The following is a 21,256-nucleotide window of genomic DNA, read 5'->3' as shown; positions in this document are numbered from 1 at the left end:
GCATCGCCCCCTGGTGGGCAGAGCGTCGCCTCCTGGTGGGTGTGCCGGGTGGATCCCGGTCGGGCGCATGCAGGAGTCTGTCTGTCTCTTCCCGTTTCCAGCTTCAGAAAAATACAAAAACAAACAAACAAACAAACAAAAAACACCACATATATATGGTCAAATAATTTTTTGAAAGATTTATTTATTCATTTTAGAGAGGAGAGAGAGAGAGAGAGAACGGGAAGGAGCAGGAAGCATCAACTTCTATATTTGCCTTGACCAGGCAAGCCCAGGGTTTTGAACTGGTGACCTCAGCATTTCAGGTCGATGCTTTATCCACTATGCCACCAGAGGCTAGGGTGGTCAAATAATTTATGACAAAGGGGCTAACAACACACAATGGAGACAAGAAAGCCTCTTCAAAAAATGGTGCTGGAAAAACTGGAAAGCATGCAAATGAATGAAAGTCAACTACAGTTTGTCCCCTTGTACTAAAATTAATTCAAAATGGATCAAAGACCTAAATATAGACCTGAAACAATAAAGTACATAGAAGAAGACATAGGTTCTAAACTCATGGACCTGGGTTTTAAAGAGCATTTTATGAATTTGACTCCAAAGGCAAGGGAAGTGAAGGCAAAAATAAATGAATGGGACTACATCAGACTAAGAAGTTTTTGCTCAGCAAGAGGAACTGACAACAAAATAAACAGACAGCCAACTAAATGGGAAATGATATTTTCAAACAACAGCTCAGATAAGGGCCTAATATACAAAATATACAAAGAACTCATAAAACTCAACAACAAACAACCAATTTAATTTAAAAATGGGAAGAGGCCTGACCTGTGGTGGCGCAGTGGATAAAGCGTCAACCTGGAAATGCTGAGGTCGCTGGTTCGAAACCCTGGGCTTGCCTGGTCAAGGCACATATGGGAGTTGATGCTTCCAGCTCCTCCCCCTTCTCTCTCTCTGTCACTCCTCTCTCTCTCTCTCTCTCTCTCTCTCTCTCTCTCTCTGTCTCTCCCTCTCCTCTCTAAAATGAATAAATAAATAAAAAATTTAAAAATTGGCAAGAGGACATGAACAGACACTTCTCCCAGGAAGAAATACAAATGGCCAACAGATATATGAAAAGATGTACATCTTCATTAGTTATTAGAGAAATGAAAATCAAAACTGCAATGAGATACCACCTCACACCTGTTAGATTAGCTATTATTTATTTATTTTTAGAGAGGAGAGAGAGACAGAGATTCTTAAATTTAAATTTTTTATTTATTTATTTTTAGAGAGGAGAGAGAGACAGAGATTCTTAAATTTAAATTTTTTATTTATTTATTTTTAGAGAGGAGAGAGAGACAGAGATTCTTAAATTTAAATTTTTTATTTATTTATTTTTAGAGAGGAGAGAGAGACAGAGATTCTTAAATTTAAATTTTTTATTTATTTATTTTTAGAGAGGAGCTAGAGATTAGCTATTATTAACAAGACAGGTAATAGCAAATGTTGGAGAGGCTGTGGAAAAAAAGGAACCCTCATTCACTGTTGGTGCGAATGTAAAGTAGTACAACCATTATGGAAGAAAATATGGTGGTTCCTCAAAAAAACTGAAAATAGAACTCCCTCTACTGGGTATATACCCCAAAAACTCAGAAACATTGATACGTAAAGACACATGCAACCCATGTTCATTGCAGCATTATTCACAGTGACCAAAACATGGAAACAACCAAAAAGCCCTTCAATAGATGACTGGATAAGGAAGATGTGGCACATGTACAGTATGGAATACTACTCAGCCATAAGAAATGATGACATTGGATCATTTACAACAAAATGGTGAGATCTTGATAACTTTATACGGAGTGAAATAAGTAAATCAGAAAAAAACCAAGAACTGCATTATTCCATACATAGGTGGGACATAAAAATTAGACTAAGAGAGATGGACACGAGTGTGGTGGTTACGGAGGTGTGGGGAGAAGGAGGGAGAGGGAAGGGGAGGGAGAGGGGCACAAAGAAAACTAGATAGAAGGTGATGGAGGACAATCTGACTTTGGGTGATGGGTATGCAACATAATTGAATGACAAGATAACCTGGACATGTTTTCTTTGAACATATGTACCCTGATTTATTGATGTCACCCCATTAAAATTAATTTAAAAAAATTTAAAAATGTGTTCTACACAATGGTAATATTTATGCAGCAGTTCCAATTGGTTATTCAAGTCATCTGCAAGAAGATTATAATGACATAAAAGTTTTCCTTGACTTACTGAAATATGAGGAGCATAACTGGATCATTTGTGTGCATCTTAAAATGGTAAGTTTCCTGCTAGGACAACAGAGAGGTTTCACGAAGTATCCTTGCTTTCTGTGTTTGTGGGACAGCCAAGCTCAGTAGAAACACAACACAGAAGTAGTGGCCGAAATCTGAAGCTCTGGAAGTAGGGATGCAAAATATTGTGAATGAACCTGTAGTTAATTGAGACAGGATCATTTTTCACCACTTCACATCAAACTTGGCTTAATGAAACAGTTTGTTCAGGCTTTGAATAGAGAAAGTGAATGCTTTCAACATATTATTTCTGCTTTTCCTGCCTTGTCTTTTGAAAAGATAAAAGGAGGTGTATTCAATGGACCTCAAATTCAAACCCTCATACATGATGAAGAATTTGCCAGGAAGATGATAAGGAGGAGAAGGCAGCATGGCAGTCTTTTGTGGCAGTTACAAAGAACTTCCATGGCAACAAAAAAGCAGAAAACTATGAACTTCTGGTTCAAAGGATGCTGTTGGCTTTCCACGACATTGGATGTAACATGAGCGATAAGATTGACTTACTGAAAGGTCACCTAGATAAGTTTCCCAAAAACCTTGGAGCTGTTAGTGATGATCAGGGAGAACATTTTCATCAAGATCTGAAGACTATGGAAGAGCGTTATCAGGGCGATGGGACATAAATATGATGGCAGACTACTGCTGGAGCATCAAACGAGATTGACCTCAACAAGTACACAAACGCAAGAGCTACAAATGCAAATTTTTGCCTGAATAGTTTTTAAATAAGTTTTGCACAAATTTCATGATTAAAATAAGTATTTTAATATGTTCTATTTCAAAATTGTAGACAAATTCTGATGCAATCATATCTTTTAGTATATTAGTGTATTTACTGCATTATATAAATTATAATTTCACAAAGATGATGCCCAAGAAGACATTCTACTTCATTATGTTAAACTAAATGTTGAAAATTTTACAATAGGATGAATACCTAAAATCTTGAATTGCAAAAAAACTAGCTTACAGAGAAAAACTAATGTCAGATTTGAGATCAGCACACTAGAATTAGATAAGAACAAGTATTTCTGTGGATGCAACAAAAATTTTGTTCCCCAGTGTAATATTAAATAAGGATTTATTGTACTTGCAATACAAATATATAATAAGCACAAGTTTAAGGTACCTACATATGAAAGGTAACTGCAATTTGAATAAAAAACAACAACAATGATTTTCTTTGTTGCAACTATCACACTTTCATATAAATTTGAATCTTCAGTCAGTATGTAAAATTTCAAGGTTGTTGCTATTAGTAGAGCTGTACTTCCCAGCCCCCAATTTAACTACATTCTATAGAAGTATCAAAGAGACCATTAGTCACCAACGTGACTGTAATACATTGGGTGCCCCTGTAAGCAAACTGAAACCTAAGCCAGGGTCACTGCACTTGAATCTTAGAAAATGAAAACTAAGAACAGCTAATCATAAACAGCAAGGAGGCTTTTCCAAATAAAGCAACCATTTAAGCTGTAGCCAATCAAATAATTTATTTGCTTTTCTTCTGGATCTGCTCTATAAAAGCCTTGTATTGGTCAAATAAGTTTTTAAATATGACATACATGTTTGCTCGCTTTGGGTGTGGGAGACAGGCTGTAAGGTAGCAAATTTATTATAGCCTAAGGCTTAGTTTTAAAACTAAGCTTTTGGACCCTGGATGGTTGGCTCAGTGGTAGAGCATCAGCCTGGCATGCAGGAGTCCCGGGTTCAATTCCCAGCCAGGGCACACAGGAGAAGTGCCCAACTGCTTCTCCACCCCTCCCCTTCTCCTTCCTCTCTGTCTTTCTCTTCCCCTCCCACAGCCAGGGCTCCATTGGAGCAAAGTTGGCCCCAGGTGCTGAGGGTGGCTCTATTGCCTCTGCCTCAGGTGCTAGAATGGCTCCAGTCGCAACAGAGTGATGCCCCAGATGGGCAGAGCATCACCCCCTGGTGGGATGCCGGGTGGATCCTGGTCGGGCGCATGCGGGAGTCTGACTGCCTCCCTGTTTCCAACTTCAGAAAAATACAAAAAAAATAAATAAAATAAAACTAAGCTTTTGCCCACACCCTTTACTGATTGCATGATGTGGGGTGGTGCACTCTTATGAGGACTCCCATTATGCCTCAGATAAGTGACTTTGTATCAGAGACTTCCCTATTTGTATATTAGGTTAAAGGTTTTGATTTCTACACTATAAAATGGGGACAGAACAGGGGCTTGCTCTCTCGGTTCCTATTATCACCATTGCAGGGGCCTCCCTGATCCCTCTGTAAAGCCAGTAGCCAGGGCCACCATCACAGCTGCCTGGCCTATGCAGGTTTGCACTGGATTCGAACAGTCGGTAAAGAAACAACAGAGCCAAAAACTGGTGGGCCATCATCTTTAATCCTAGCTTGCACCCAGCGGGCAAGTAAAAACACACACTGGGCTCCAAAACCCACTCATTCAAGGCTCACAAAGCTACTGACTTTATCTGAGTTTTCTAGAATCAAAGGTTTCTAGTTTACCACTTCCTTTGTTCCCCATCTCCTTCCTTCTTCCTGCACAAACTCTGCACAAACTGGCTTCTCCCTCAGCATTCCACCATCTTGGCTGCTTCTCCTGGCCTCCTCCACGTGGCCTCTCCCTGCTCTCTCCTCTCTGCTGCTAATAATCCCAAGAACCAAGAGAGCAAGCTCCTGGTCTGCCCCCATTGTATAGTGTAGAAATCAAAAGCTTTAATCCAATATACAAAATAGGGAAGTCTCTAATACAAGTCACTTATCTGAGGCATGATGGGATTGCATCACCCCACATCAAAAAGGGTGGGAAAGGCTTAGTCCTAAAACTAAGCCCAGGCTACAAGGATCCTGCCTACCTACAGCCCGCCCCCAACACACATTAATATCACCTGGGCGATGGCTTCCACGTGGGCAGCACCATCTTTAACAGAGTGAGCATAATATATTTTATCTGCCCAACACACTCCATGAGAAAAGCAGGTTTTCTGCTTTTCCCTTGTCTTCCCTGTGGCTTGCCTGTCTTGGTGAGACACCAATAAACGGAACGGCCCACCATCCTCCGACTCCACCATTTCTTTACTGTCTGCCCGAATCCAATGGGAACCAGCATGTGAATGGCCACGATGGCGGCCCCTGGCCATACAACTGGTGTAGTTTGTGGCAGGATTCAGAGATTGGTATGGGGCCACCACCCTTGAAGGGTAGGGTAGAGGACTGTTCTGGCTCCCCATGGCTGTCCTTTTAGGGACCGTGGGCTGCAATTTTTTTACTCAAGAGGAAATCAGGAGTTCTGTGTGAGAAGCTGCCCGAGGTCAAAAGCTTCAGTATGAATTGCAAATCAAACAGCAGAAAAGGCTGGAATTGGAGCAAGCACTGGAGAAGGAATTACGGGTTCCCGAGTTGCAGTTTTCCCTGGAAGTTGAACGTTTGCACTGGCAGTTGTTGGAGAAACAACTGTGGATTCAAGAGCTGGAGTCTCAGCTTTCGGCCAAAAGCCAGCAGCCACAGGAGCCTAAATGGTCACCAAAGGAGCAGCAGCATCTGTGCTGGTGGATTGGCTTTGAGTCAGCGGGAGCAGGCACTTGCAGCTCCTCTTCTGAGGATAAGAAGGCTCAGGCTGAAGCTGCCATACGCACACTGAGAGCCCGACCAGTGGTCGCCAAGAGGTAAAAACCCAGCAGCGAAGAGTCCCTCTGAGGCAGCCACAGCCTCCTGCCCAGGTAATGGAACACTCTTTGGTCCGGCCCTATTCCCAGGCAGAGCTGATGGATTTGGGGGCACAAATTAGGCAGAAACCTACTGAATCCCTGGTAGCCTGGTTACTACGATTATGGGACATAGGGGTGAATGGCATCATGCTCTCCGAAACTGAGATGGAGAAATTTGCCGCTATTGCCACACACTCCTCCTTGAGGCAACGTCTTGAGAACTGCCATGGCAACCCAGGAGACCATACCCTATTAGAATGGGTGATGGCCGCCATTCGTATGGTCTGGCAGAATGCTGGAGAATTTCCAGGGGCAGTGAGTCAGTGGCAGTGCTACAGTGAGTTAGTAAAGGTCCTTCGGGAACTAGGTATGAAAAATGCTGTTTTCAACCCTGGGTCCCATGGGCCAGACAGGAAATGTTTACGGCAAAAAGGTGGGCATTTATCCTTGCTAGTGCCCCATCAGCCCTTTTTGGGTCACTGTGGCTATCTTGGGCCCCTATGTGGGGCAGCCCATCAGTGCAGTTACACAGATGGTAACAGATTTGGGAGAGCTAGAGGCCGCTCAGGATCATAAAGCAGTGAGGGCTGCTGCCTATGTTGCCCCCTGTTGGGCAGATAAAATATATTATGCTCATTTTGTTAAAGATGGCGCTGCCCACGTAGAGACCTGTCACACAGGTGATATTAATGTGTGTTGGGGGCTTTACATTTGGCGTAGTCTGTGGCAGGATTCGATACAGATTGGGATGGAGCCACCACCACCTTTGAGTGGTGGAGTAGAGCACTGGCTAGTGTTATGGTTCCCCATGGCTGTCCTTTTGGGGATCATAGGCTGGCTGACTTTTACAGCCATGTGTAAGGAAACTGAGAGCTCTGTGGAAGACGCTGCCTGGGACCTGCAAACCGAGCAGTGGAAGGAGCTGGAGCAAACGCGGGAGAAACAGATGCTGACCCTGAAGCTGGAGGAAGCGCTGGAGGAGGAGGCCAACCAGGTTTGCGAGATTCGCCTGGAAATGGAGCAGCTGCTGGAGAAGGAATCACAGGTTCGTGAGTTGCAGATTGCCCTGGACACTGTGGAGAGCCAGCAGCGGCAGGAGGCCAGGGCTGAGGCTGAGGCTGAAGCTGAGATCGGGTCCGGAGCTGCAAGGTCTGCGGAGCAGAAGGCTGCGGCAGCCCGGGGCTCGGAACCAGCAATGGGAGCTGGTGTTTTCAGTTCCTCTTTGGAGGATGAGGAGAATCGGGCTGGAGTTGCAATCCACAGTCTCCGTAAGATGAGAGCCCAGCTGGAAGGAGCACCTACTACGGCCCTGGTAGGTCTGCGATTTTGGGACATAAGGCTGGACATGCTCTCAGAAGCAGAGATGGAAATGCTGACTGCCATTGCCATGTGCTCCTCTTTGGGACAGTGTAAGAGCTGCCAGGATGGCAGGGATGAGGGGCGTGGCTGAGGTCTCATGTGCATGGACTGATTTCCTGGACTATGACTGGAGTGGGCATTGGCTCCTTTGTTGAATGGACCTACGGATTTTGGACAATGTGAAATACCCTGATGGGGGTGGGGGCGGCTTTGCTGGAAGAACTCCCCTGCCCCGGGAAGGTTTTCCCATGGCTAGAAAGAAGGACGAGGACATTTTGCGCTTTTGGCAAAATGCTCATAGACTCGTGAAATGTACCTTTGTAATTGTTGAAACTATATGATTTGTGCTGTTGTAATTTGTGTAATGTGCTAATTTCCTTGCACAGGGATGCCGGTGGGGTAGATTGTATGTAGTAAAGTGAGCATAGGGGTGGATTGTTGGGCAGATAAAATATATTATGCTCACTTTGTTAAAGATGGCACTGCCCATGTAGAGACCTGTCACACAGGTGATATTAATGTGTGTTGGGGGTGGGTTGTGGGCAGGCAGAATCCTTGTAGCCTGGGGCTTTGTTTTAGGACTAAGCCTTTCCCACTCTTTTTGATGTGAGGTGGTACAATCCCATCATGACTCAGATAAGTGACTTTGTATTAGAGACTTCCCTATTTTGTATATTGGATTAAAGGTTTTGATTTCTACACTATAAAATGGGGACAGAACGGGAGCTTGCTCTCTTGGTTCCTGAGATTAGCATTAGAGAGGAGAGCAGAGAAAGGCCTCATGGAAGAGGCCAGGAGAAGCAACCAAGATGGCGGAGTGTTGAGTGAGAAGCCAGTTTGTGCAGAGTTTGTGCAGGAAGAAGGAAGGAGATGGGGAACAGAGGTGAATAAGTCTGGTGAACTAGAAACCTTTGATTCTAGGAAACCTGGATAAGTCAGTAGCTTTGTGAGCACTGAATGTGAGTGGGTTTTGGAGCCCAGTGTGTGTTTTTACTTGCCTGCTGGGTGCAAGCTAGGATTAAAGATGATGGCCCACCAGTTTTTGGCTCCGTTGTTTCTTTACCGACTGTTCGAATCCGATGCGAACCTGCATGGGCCTGGCTGCTGTGATGGTGGCCCTGGCTACTAGCTTTACCCCTCCCCCCAACTAACAAGGGAAACGGGCCTATAAAGGTTACCTGAACACAGATGTGGATAGACTTGATTGCAGCTGGAGCAGATAAGTGGAAATTGGATGGCCAGTCTAATAACATTCTTTTGGAGCTTTGGTGGCAGCTTAAGCCAGAACAGAAGTTCCAGCCACTGAGACGAAAGGCCCCAGCAGCTACCAATAAAACGTTTGGTACAGCGGGCAGCTTGGCTACAAGATTATATGATAGAGACGGCCAAGGGAAAGGAGAAATCCCAAGACCCATTGTACCAGTTTGAATAGAAAAAGGGCTGAGGGACCTGTCTAACAGGGATGAGCAAGGACCAGAGGCCACCCATGGAACTGGCTATCCACTGGTCCCCTTCCAATGTACAACGGGTGTTGACCTTGGTGGATACAGATGTAGAATGTTCCCTCCTCAATGGGAACCCAGAGCAGTTTGCTGGGACCCCAGTGGCCATTGATGGTTATGGGGGCCAAACTGTTCAAGTGAAGCCAATAACTATTCCATTGGAGATAGGAAGACTGCCTCCTAAGTCATATAAGGTGTATGTATCTCCTATTTCTGAATATATTTTGGGGGTAGATGTCTTGCAAGGACTATGGTTGGAAACTACAGCCGGGAGTTTTGGCTGCGGATCAGGGTTGTGAAGGCAGTGTTGCGGGGACACGCATCACATTCCCCTTTGCAATTACCCGTCCCTCGGCGTGTGACTAACACCAAGCAGTACCACCTGCCAGGTGGTTATGAAGAAGTCACAGGGACAATCCTTGAACTAGAAAAGGTGAAGATCATCAGGCCAGCACACAGTCCTTACAACTCCCCAGTAAGGCCTGTGCGCAAACCAGACGGAACCTGGAGAATGACAGTAGATTACAGAGAACTTAATAAAGTTGTTCCCCCTTTGCATGCTGCTGTTCCCATGATAGGTAACATGATGGATTGGCTAAGCCATGAGTTGGGGACATACCACTTGGTGGCAGACTTGGCCAATGCTTTTTTCTCTATTGATTCTAGCTGCAGAGTCAAGACCAATTTGCCTTCAGTTGGGAAGGGAGACAAGGGACCTTTACAGTGTTATCCCAGGGCAGGCTTTAGCTCAATGACCGTCCTTTCCACTATTGAAGCAGGATCCAGATGGCATCCTATGAGACCCCTTTGGGGCGTTGGAGCCTTTAAGGGTGCATCCTAAAAGCTCATAGTTCCCCTGATCTCTATTGGGCTTTTTCTGCCTCTAGGTATCCTAAAAGCCATTCTAAGAAGATCTCGCTGAGGGGTTTGAGGATCCCCATCTGCCTATATAAATCTTTTCCATGTATCTGGAGCTATTTGGAAAAAGGCAAAACAGTGTTATTAGCTAGATCTAAGACAGACGGTAGTAGTTTGCAGGCGAAAAAGATTTGGTGTCTCCTGTTCATCAGCATTCAAAAGAAATGTAAAATTTTTTTTTTAAGTAAAAAGCATGATATGGTAGACCCGTCGGAGTCATTGGCCTGGTGTGCAGGATTCCCGGGTTCAATTCCTGGCCAGAGCACACAGGAGAAGCACCCATCTACCTCTCCACCCCTCCCCCTCTCCTTCCTCTTCATCTCTCTCCTCCTGCCCACAGCCAAAGCTCCACCGGAGTAAAGCCACCCCGGGCACTAAGGATGGCCCCATGGCCTCTGCCCCAGTCGCTAGAATGGCTCCAGTTGTAAGAGAGCAACACCCCAGATGGGCAGAGCATTCCCCCCTGGTAGGCATGCCAGGTGGATCCCAGTCAGGCGCATACTGGAGTCTGTCTGACTGCCTCCCCATTTCCATCCTCAGAAAAATACAAAAAACAAATAAATAAAAGAAAAAATACGTGCCACATCTTCTTTATCCAGTCTTCTATTGAAGGGCCTTTTGGTTGTTTCCATGTCTTGGCCACTGTGAACAGTACTGCAATGAACATGGGGCTACATGTGTCTTTACATATCAGTGATTCTGAGGTTTTGGGGTATATACCCAGTAGAGGGATTGCTGGGTCATAAGGTAGTTCTAATTGCAGTTTTTTGAGGAACCACCATACTTTCCTCCATAATGGTTGTACTACTTTACAGTCCCACCAACTGTGGATGAGAGTTCCCTTTTCTCCGCAGCCTCTCCAACATTTGCTATTACTCGTCTTGTTGATAATAGCTAATCTAACAGGGGTGAGGTGGTATCTCATTGTAGTTTTGATTTGCATTTCTCTAATACCTAATGAAGCTGAGCATCTTTTCATATATCTGTTGGCCCATATACACTATGGAATACTACTCAGCCATAAGAAATTATGACATCAGATCATTTACAGCAAAATGGTGGGATCTTGATAACATTATACGGAGTGAAATAAGTAAATCAGAAAAAAACAAGAACTACATGATTCCATACATTGGTGGAACATAAAAACGAGACTAAGAGACATGGACAAGAGTATGGTGGTTACCAGGGGTGGGGGGAGGGAGGGTGCAGGAGGGAGGGAGGGAGAGACTTAGGGGGAGGGGGAGGGGCACAGAGAAAACTAGATAGAGGGTCATGGAGGACAATCTGACTCTAGGCGAGGGGTATGCAACATAATTTAATGACAAGATAACCTAGACATGTTTTCTTTGAATATATGTACCCTGAATTATTAATGTCATCCCATTAACATTAAGAAAAATTTATAAAAAATAAATAAATAAGAAAAAATACTACAAAAAAACTCCAGGGAGCATGGAGTGAGCTTGAGTATGTCCTATGAAACATGGAGCTCTATGTTGACATATAAGTCTTTGAAGAAGGAGGAACTGCTGAAATAGTTTATTAGCATTTGTCCCTAAGACAACAGTCTTTATAGTGGGGACACCATATGTAAATATTTGCTGTCTGTCTATAGATTAAGGGGAGAATATGGCAAATGCTGAAAAGCCATGATCTTTGTGCCCCTACCCTCCCCCAACGCCCTCCTTCACCTCCCCCACCCTGTAACCCCAACACTGTTGTTCATGTCTCTGAGTCTCATCTTTATGTCCCACCTATGTATGGAATCATATAGTCCTTAGTTTTTTCTGATTTACTTCTTTCACTCAGTATAATGTTATCTAGGCCCATCCATGTTGTTGTAAAAGATCCTATGTCATCATTTCTTATGGCTGAGTAGTATTCCATAGTATATATATACCAAAGCTTTTTAATCCACTCATCCTCTGATGGACACTTGGGCTGTTTCCAAATCTTTGCTATTGTGAACAATGCTGCCATAAACATGGGGGTGCATTTCTTCTTTTCAAACAGTGCTATGGTGTTCTTGGGGTATATTCCTAACAGTGGTATAGCTGGGTCAAAAGGCAGTTCGATTTTTAATTTCTTGAGGAATCTCCATACTGTTTTCCACAGTGGCTGCACCAGTCTGCATTCCCACCAGCAGTGCAGGAGGGTTCCCTTTTCTCCACATCCTCACCAGCACTTATTCTGTGTTGTTTTATTGATGAGTGCCATTCTGACTGGTGTGAGGTGATATCTCATTGTGGTTTTAATTTGCATTTCTCTAATCATTAGTGATGTTGAACATTTTTTCATATGCCTGTTGGCCATCTGTATGTCCTCTTTGGAGAAGTGTCTATTCATTTCTTTTGCCCATTTTTGGATTGGATTGTTTGTCTTCCTGGTATTAAGTTTTACAAGTTCTTTATAAATTTTGGTTATTAACCCCTTATCAGACGCTATGTCAAATATATTCTCCCATTGTGTAGTTTGTCTTTTTATTCTGTTCTTATTGTCTTTAGCTGTGCAGAAGCCTTTTAATTGGATAAAGTCCCATTTGTTTATCCTGTCTTTTATTTCACTTGCCTGTGGAGACAAATCAGCAAATATATTGCTGCGAGAGATGTCAGAGAGCTTATGCCTATGTTTTCTTCTAAGATGCTTATGGTTTCACGGCTTACATTCAAGTCTTTTATCCATTTTGAGTTTATTTTTGTGAGTGGTGTAAGTTGGTGGTCTAGTTTCAACTTTTTGCAGGTAGCTGTCCAGTTTTCCCAACACCATTTGTTAAAGAGGCTGTCTTTACTCCATTGTATTGTCTTACCTCCTTTGTCAAATATCAATTGTCCATAGAGCTGTGGGTTTATTTCTGGGTTCTTTGTTCTGTTCCATTGATCTATGTGCCTGTTCTTATGCCAGTACCTTGCTGTTTTGAGTACAATGTTTTTATAATATAACTTGATATCTGGAAGTGTGATACCTCCCGCTTTTTTCTTCCTTTTCAAGATTGCTGAGGCTATTCGTGTTCTTTTTTGGTTCCATATAAATTTTTGAAATATGTGTTCTATGTCTTTGAAGTAAGTAAGTCATTGGTATTTTAATCGGTATTGCATTGAATTTATAAATTGCTTTGGGTAATATAGATGTTTTAATGATGTTTATTCTTCCTAACCATGAGCACGGTATATGCCTCCACTTATTCGTATCTTCCCTGATTTCTTTTATCAATGTTTTATAATTTTCCGAGTACAAGTCTTTAATCTCCTTGGTTAGATTTATTCCTAGGTACTTTATTTTTTTTGGTTGCAATGGTAAAGGGGATTGATTCCTTGATTTCACTTTCTGATAGTTCATTATTAGTGTATAAAAATGCCTCTGATTTCTGAGTATTGATTTTATATCCTGCCACCTTGCCAAATTCATTTATCAGGTCTAGTAGTTTTTTGACTGAGAATTTAGGGTTTTCTATATACAATATCATGTAATCTGCAAATAATGATAGTTTTACTTTTTCTTTTCCAATTTGGATGACTTTTATTTCTTTTTCTTGTCTGATTGCTGTGGCTAGGACTTCCAGAACTATGTTGAATAAGAGTGGTGAAAGGGGGGCACCCCTGCCTTGTTCCTGATGTTAAGGGGATTGCTTTTAATTTTTGCCCATTGAGTATGATGTTGGCTGTGGGTTTGTCATAGATGGCCTTTATCATGTTGAGGTATGTTCCCTGTATTCCCACTTTGCTGAGAGTTTTGATCATGAATGGGTGCTGGACTTTATCAAATGCTTTTTCTGCATCTATTAAAATTATCATGTGGTTTTTCTCCTTTCTTTTGTTTATGTGATGAATCACATTGATTGATTTGCGAATATTGTATCAGCCTTGCTTCCCAAGAATAAATCCTACTTGATCATGGTGTATGATTTTTTCCATATATTGCTGGATCCGGTTTGCTAATATTTTGTTGAAGATTTTTGCATCTAAGTTCATCATGGATATTGTCCTATAATTTTCTTTTTTTGTGTTGTCTTTGCCTGGTTTTGGAATCAGAATTATGCTTGCCTCATAAAAGGAGTTTGGAAGTCTTCCTTCCTCTTGAATTTTTTGAAATAGCTTGAGAAGGATAGGAGTTAGTTCTTCTTTGAATATTTGGTAGAATTCACTTGTGAAGCCATCAGGCCCAGGACTTTTCTTTTTTGGGAGTTTTTTGATAGCTGTTTCAATCTCATTTGTTGTAATTGGTCTGTTTAGGTTTTCTGATTCTTTCAGATTGATTTTTGGAAGATTATATGATTCAAGGAATTTGTCCATTTCATCTAGGTTGTCTAGTTTTTCGGCGTACAGTTCTTCATAGTATTTTCTTACAATATTTTGTATTTCTGTTGTGTCAGTTGTTATTTCTCCATTCTCATTTCTAATTTTATTTATTTGAGTCCTCTGTCTTTTTTTCTTGGTGAGTCTCGTTAAAGGTTCGTCGATCTTGTTTACTTTTTCAAAGAACCAGCTCCTGGTTTCATTGATCCTCTGTATTGTTTCTTTAGCCTCTATGTCATTTATTTCTGCTCTGATCTTTATTATTTCCTTCCTTATACTAGCTCTGGGCTTTACTTGCTGTTCTTTTTCTAATTCTTTTAGATGCAGGGTTAAGTTGTTTATTTGAGCTTTTTCTAGCTTCTTGAGGTATGCCTGTAATGCTATAAACTTCCCTCTCAGGACTGCTTTTGCTGTGTCCCATAAATTTTGAGTTGAAGTATGCTCATTATCATTTGTTTCTAGGAATTTTTAAATTTCTTCTTTGATCTCAATGTTAACCCATTCATTGTTTAATAACGTGCTATTTAGTTTCCAAGTGTTTGAGTGTTTTTCAATTTTTCTATTGTGGTTGATTTCTAGTTTAATGCCATTGTGATCAGAGAAAGTGCTCAATATGATTTCAATCTTCTTAAATTTGTTGAGCCCGCTTTTGTGCCCTAACATGTGGTCTATTCTAGAGAATGTACCATGAGTCCTTGAAAAGAATGTATATTCTGCTGTTTTAGAGTGAAAGGTTCTGAAGATATCTATTAAATCGAGTTGATCTAATATGTCCTTTAAGTCTGCTGTTTCTTTGTTAATTTTCTTTCTTGAGGATCTATCTAATGATGTTAATGGGGTATTGAAATCCCCTACTATTATAGTATTGCTGTTGATCTCGCCCTTTAAGTCCATCAAAGTCTGCTTTATATATTTAGGTGCTCCTATATTAGGTGCGTAGATATTTATAATGGTTATATCTTCCTTTTGGATTGTTCCCTTTATCATTATGTAGTGACCTTCTTTATCTCTAACTATGGTCTTTGTTTTAAAGTCCATTTTGTCTATATAAGTATTGCTACCCTAGCTTTTTTTTCATTTCCATTTGCGTGAAATATTTTTTTCCATCCTTTTTTCTTCAGTCTGTGTACATCTTTTGATTTAAGGTGTGTCTCTTGTAGACAGCATATGTATGGGTCCTGTTTTTTTATCCACGCAGCTACCCTATGTCTCTTGATTGGATCATTTAATCCATTAGCATTTAAGGTTATTACTGATATGTAATTGTTTATTGCCATTTTTTTTCTTTAAAACTGTTTTTCTCTTTTGCTATATTCTTTTTTTCCTTTGATCTGTTTACACCAGGTCCCTTAGCATTTCTTGCAGCCTTGGTTTGGATGCAGTGAAATCCTTGAGGTTTTTTTTTTTGTCTGTAAAGCTTTTTATTTCTCCTTAAATTTTAAATGATAGCCTTGCTGGATAAAGTAGTTTTGGTTGTAGATTCTTGTTCTGCATTACTTTGAATATTTCTTGCCATTACCTTCTGGCATCAAGTGTTTCTGTTGAGAAGTCAGAAGTCATCCTTATGGGGGCTCCTTTGTAGGTGATAGCCTTTTTTTCTCTAGCAGCTTTTAATATTTTCTCTTTATCATTTAGTTTTGGTAATTTAATTATGATGTGTCTTTAATTTGTTTTTTTTTATTTAAATATTTTATTTATTGATTTTTTTAGAGAGAGAGGAGTGAGAGAGAGAGACAGAGAGAGAGAGAAGGGGGAGGAGCAGGAAGCATCAACTCCCATATATGCCTTGACCAGGCAAGCCCAAGGTTTCAAACCGGCGACCTCAGTGTTCCAGGTCGACGCTTTATCCCACTGCGCCACCACAGGTCAGGCCTAATTATGATGTGTCTTGGTGTTGGTTTTTTTTGGTTTCTCCTTAATGGAGTTCTCTGTGCTTCCTGAACATGTGAAATGTTTTCCTGCCTTAATTGGGGGAAGTTTTCCGCTATAATATGTTTGAACAAAGTCTCTATCCCTTGTTCTTTCTCTTCTTCTTCAGGAACCCCTATGATGTGGATGTTATTTCTCTTCATGTTGTCACAGAGCTCTCTTAGAGTTTCCTCATACTTTTTGAGTCTCTTTTCTTTTTTCTGCTCTGCTTCCGTGCCTTTATTTATTGTGTCCTCTAACTCACTGATTCGATTCTCTGCTTCATCCATCCTGCTTTTAATTCCTTCCATTGTATTCTTTATTTCAGATATTGTATTTGTCATTTCTGACTGATTCTTTTTTATTATTTCAATGTCCTTTTTTATATTTGTTATCTCTTTATTTAGGTTTTCGTAATGGCCATCAATGGTTGTTCTAATATCTTTGAGCATCCTAACAATCGTTATTTTAAACTCTGCATCTGGTAATTTGGTTATATCTGATTCACTTAGGTCCTTTTCTGGGGATTTCTCTTGGTTTATTTGTGTTGTATTTCTCTGCCTTCACATTTTCTCTTCACGGGAGTGGCTGTGATCACGTGCTCGGGTGCACAAGGGTTGGTGGCCTTGGCTTTTGCCCCGCCCCCATGTGTGACATTATGCTCGGTCCTGAGGGCACTGGCAAGCACCTTTGCTCAGCTGCGGGTCTCCGCCTGTTTCCGAGCTTTCGCCCTGCCCTTGCAGGAGGATCTCACTCAAGGAACAGCTGCTAGCCTTGGCTCTACCGCTGGGCAGGGCTGCGTGCCCAAGCTCAGCTCCGTAGCGGAACTCCGCCTCTTCTGGGCTTTTGGCTCCACTCCCGCAGGAAGAGCTGGCTACCAAGTCAGACTGCAAGCCTGGGTTGTACGGGCGGGGCAAGGCTGTGCTCCTCTGCCCTTGCTCCGGGGCTGGTCTCCACCCTTTTCAGGGTTCCGCCCTTCTCCCGGAGACTGGATTACAGGCTTCTGGCAGCTGAGCTTGACCGCTTTTGCACACCCCCTTCTCCCCAGCCGGGCAAGATTGAGCTCACACCTGAACCCAGTGGTGGCCAGCCGGCTTCTGCCCCTGCCAGCAGAACCAGGCTTTTGTCTCCTGCTGCTGTCCGCTCTCCGGTGCACCCTCAGCCGCGTGGGTGGGGCGTTGCAGCTCGGACCCTAAGACTCACTACTGTAGACCGGAAAGCTCCCTCCTTCTATGCGGCTCTGCTCTGAATGCTGCGGGGGAGCTTGTTTGGCTGCTCTCCTGCTTCCCTTTGCTGGTATTGCTGTTTCCGGGGGAAATATTCACTTCAGCTTTGGGGAGTGACTCTTCCCAGGGGTTAGGGTGGCTATCTCCCAAAATGTTTCTCCCTATGCCTCCTAGATTACACTCTCTTCCTGTTACTGTGGTCCTCTCCTCTTCCCCCCCCCCCCATCCCCAGGAGCCCCAGGTGATTGTTTTTGAGAGAGATGTTCTGTGCGGCCCCTTTAAGAAGGATCCTGGATCTGAGAAATCAGACTCTCTCACAAACAGTATCCTGACTTGTTTACAGCGAAATACTGTCCTTACACCTCTTCTGGGCTCTGGGGCTGCAGGCTGGGGCTTTGTTCCTAGGGCTCAGGACCCTTTCCCCTCTGCTAAACTCACTTCCTGCCACGCAAGTCTCTCCCTGCTGCCGTTCGCTCCGAGGAGCTGTGCAGCCCTCTCAGCGTTTCCGCTTTTCCTACCAGTCTCGGTGTGGCTTCTTCAGTGTTCCTTGGTTGAAGAGTCCCATTTTATTTTTAATTACCTCTGGTTTTTTCTAGAAAATATTTTCCCCAAAAGACAATGGCTTGCTCTCACCAGAGAGCTCAGTAGTGAAAGCATCTCACCCATATGCTAATGTCATAGGTTTGCTCCTGGGTCAAGGCACATACAGAAACAAATTGATGTTACGGACTGTTTGTCTGTATTTTCCCCCCTTTATCCTGCATCTAACATGAATAAATAAATTTAAAAAATGACAATGGCTTTTTTGTTGTTGTTTTTGCAGCTTAAATTACATAGAAGATTGAATTATGTTTTTCAAAATCTCACCCCAAGAGGAAATAAACGGTAAGGTCTTAAAGTCCCATATTTTCCCATGTATAAGAAGCCTCCCTGTATAAGACGCTCCTTAATATTGGGGCCCAAATTTTGAGAAAATGATAACAAGTACGAATAAATAGGAAATGCAAGTAAAAAATACTACAACCAATGTATAATATGCACGCAGTTTTCTAACCCAACATTTTTCAAAAAGGATGAGTCTTATACATGGATAAATATGGTATACACCCTCCAATTGACTCTGTGAACATTTTTTTCCTTTTTTCTTTTCAGAGACAGAAGAGAGAGTCAGATAGAATAATAGATAGGGAAAGACAGACAAAAATGGAGAGAATTTTTATTATGTGCCAGGTCACAGATCAATCATCAGTTTTTTGTTGTGACCCCTTACATGTTCATTGACTCCTGTCTCATATGTGACTTGACCAGGGGGCTACAAGTGATCGAGTGACCGATTGCTTGAGCCAGTGACCATGGGCTTAAGCTGGTGAGCTTTGCTCAAATCATATGAGCCCACTGGTCAAGCTGTCGCCTTTGATCTCAAACCTGGGTTCCCCGCATTCCAGTCGAATGCTCTAACCTCTGGCCATCGCCTGCTCAGGCTGTGAATATTTTTTTCTTTTACTATCTCTGGATTTATTTAGTATCCTGGTTCTTAATATGGGTGGAAAGGCTGAGTATTTTAATGTTTTCTTGCCCTAAAATATATTAATCACTACCTTTTTCCATAGGTTTCCTTTTGTAGTTTATATTTCCATTAATTTAAAGTGTTTTACAACTTGAATGATGATTTTGAGGGGGATGTTATCTAGGAGTGAATTTCCATACCTTCAAAAAAGTGATTTTTAGTTATTTTCTATTACTGTTTACTATATTAAGTGTAATGACAACAAGAAACATGCTTTATATCATTTCTAAGGTTAGGGGTAGTTGAAACTTGCTTGAAAGAACATACAGGATTATCTGTGGTAAATGTTTTCCAAGTGTGCTTCCCTGCTACCACCTCGTGTGCACCTTGGGAATAATAGCTCAGATCAGTTCACCTAGAAAAATACATCAGTTGGCAGTTGTGCGTTATCTATCAATGTTGAATCCAAGTCTATCTAAAAGAAACTTTTAAAACTTGTAAATATAAAAAATTTCTAGTTAGTGCTTGCTACTTCTTTCAACGTTAATTGCAGTGAAAGCAAGAGATATACTTGGTATCATTTCAATCCTCTGAAGTTGGCTGGAACTTGCTCTATAGCACATACAATAATGTTCTCTGTTACATGTGCTTCTCTGCTGTCACCTCGTGTTCATTTTGAAAATCACGCCTCAGTACAGTTCCAAAGGCATAGTTTGGTAGAGAACATTGACTATAACCTTTGATTCCAATTTGCCTTTTCTGTAAAGATTTTATATATCCTTAGTGGTTTGTTTTCTGAAAATCTCTCAGTTCATCTTGTTTTTCTCTTTCCTTCCAGCCATAATTTCATAAAGCCTTTGAAAGTGCCCATCATATACCAGGCACTGTGCTAAGAACTCATGTCTCTGCACTCAATGACTTCCATTTCTATGCTTTTATCTTCTCTTTAACTTCTTTTTTTTGTATTTTTCTGAAGGCTAGAAACAGGGAGAGACAGTCAGACAGACTCCCACATGCGCCCAACCGAGATCTACTTGGTACGCCCACCAAGGTTGATGCTCTGCCCACCAAGGGTCGATGCTCTGCACCCCTGGTTTGTCACCCTCTTGTGAACCAGAGCCACTCTAGCGCCTCGGGAAGAAGGCAAGGAGCCATCCCTAGTGCCCAGGCCATCTTTGCTCCAATGGTGCCTTGGCTGTGGGAGGGGAAGAGAGAGACAGAGAGGAAGGAGAGGGGGAGGGGTGGAGAAGCAGATGGGTGCTTCTCCTGTGTGCCCTGGCCAGGAATCAAACCCGGGACTTCTGCATGCGAGGCCGATGCTCTACCACTAAGCCAAGCAGCCAGGGCTTAACTTCTTTTACATGTTTCTACTTCGTGTATTGTAAAATAGGATGTGCTTTGATTTGACAAGTATGTTGAATTTTAACAGACTTTTTCATTATATAAAATGTATTCTTATTGCAGTAGTGCACGAAAAAATGATCTGAAAAACAACCACAACATATTTTCATACAGATATAACTACAGTTAATATTAGGACATTTTCTTTCCATATTCTTTGTTTACCTATTTTATTTCTCTATGTGTATATACTCAGGTACATCGGGTGTGTGTACATCTGTGTGCATAGATGTTGCACATGAGCATATCTCTTGTGTCCACAGTGTCTGCTATTTTTGGATATCTGTGTATGTATGCAAATGACTATATATTCATTCATTCAGAAACATTTATTGTATTTCTATTATGTGTCGAGCACTGTGCTCGACATTGGTTGCCTATAGTGAATGAGTCAGACTCACTTTCTGTCTTTATGAATACTACACTACCATGGCATAGAAAGAAAAAAATATAAATACATTAATAAAATAATCATAAATTAAACAAGCACTGAATTTGGTAGTGCAATATCTTTGGTGTTAGTTATAACTTATTGAGGAAAAGTTCAGTATATCAGTTTCTCAGAAGGCAGAGCTCAGACATAAGTCTCGATTTTCCAGCAATGCATGTTCACAGATGTAAAACTGAGAAAATATAGAAGTTATGAAACAAAGACCCTGGGTGGTGTTCTGTGAACAAAAGAACCCAGCTTGTATGTGGTGACCAATGCTCAGATAAATTCTGATGTCCAAGGCTTAGGAGGTCTCTCAGTCTGGACTGCTGCCACGGCACAAGAGAAAGTGCATGTTAGGAAAGGGTTCACTTTGTGCTAAAGAATTAGAAATAGTGATTATGCACCTGAATTTAAAGAGCAAAGAAAAGTCTTCTGGTGTTGTCACCACAGCAGACTAGATAATCATTTTATTTTTAATTACCTCTGATTTTTTCTAGAAAATGTTTTCCCCAAAAGACCAATGGCTTGCTCTCACCAGAGAGCTCAGTAGTCAAAGCATCACACCCATACGCTAATGTCATAGGTTTGCTCCTGGGTCAAGGCACATACAGTAACAGATTGATATTTCTGACTATCTGTCTGTATTTTCCCCACTTTATCCTGCATCTAACATGAATAAATAAATAAAAGA

At 41.9% G+C, this 21,256-nt stretch overlaps 1 non-coding gene across 1 annotated transcript; it reads right to left on the bottom strand.

Annotated features, from left to right (window-relative positions):
* Positions 1–20,002: 20,002 nt before the first annotated feature.
* On the bottom strand, positions 20,003–20,078 carry TRNAA-CGC (transfer RNA alanine (anticodon CGC)). The gene has a single exon. It is a non-coding gene; the product is annotated as a tRNA-Ala (tRNA).
* Between the last annotated feature and the right edge of the window lie 1,178 nt (positions 20,079–21,256).

This window comes from Saccopteryx bilineata, chromosome 5 (assembly GCF_036850765.1).
Source record: "Saccopteryx bilineata isolate mSacBil1 chromosome 5, mSacBil1_pri_phased_curated, whole genome shotgun sequence".
Lineage (NCBI taxonomy): Eukaryota > Metazoa > Chordata > Mammalia > Chiroptera > Emballonuridae > Saccopteryx > Saccopteryx bilineata.
Note: the sequence above shows the minus strand (reverse complement) of the source record. Positions and strands in the feature narration are given on the sequence as shown.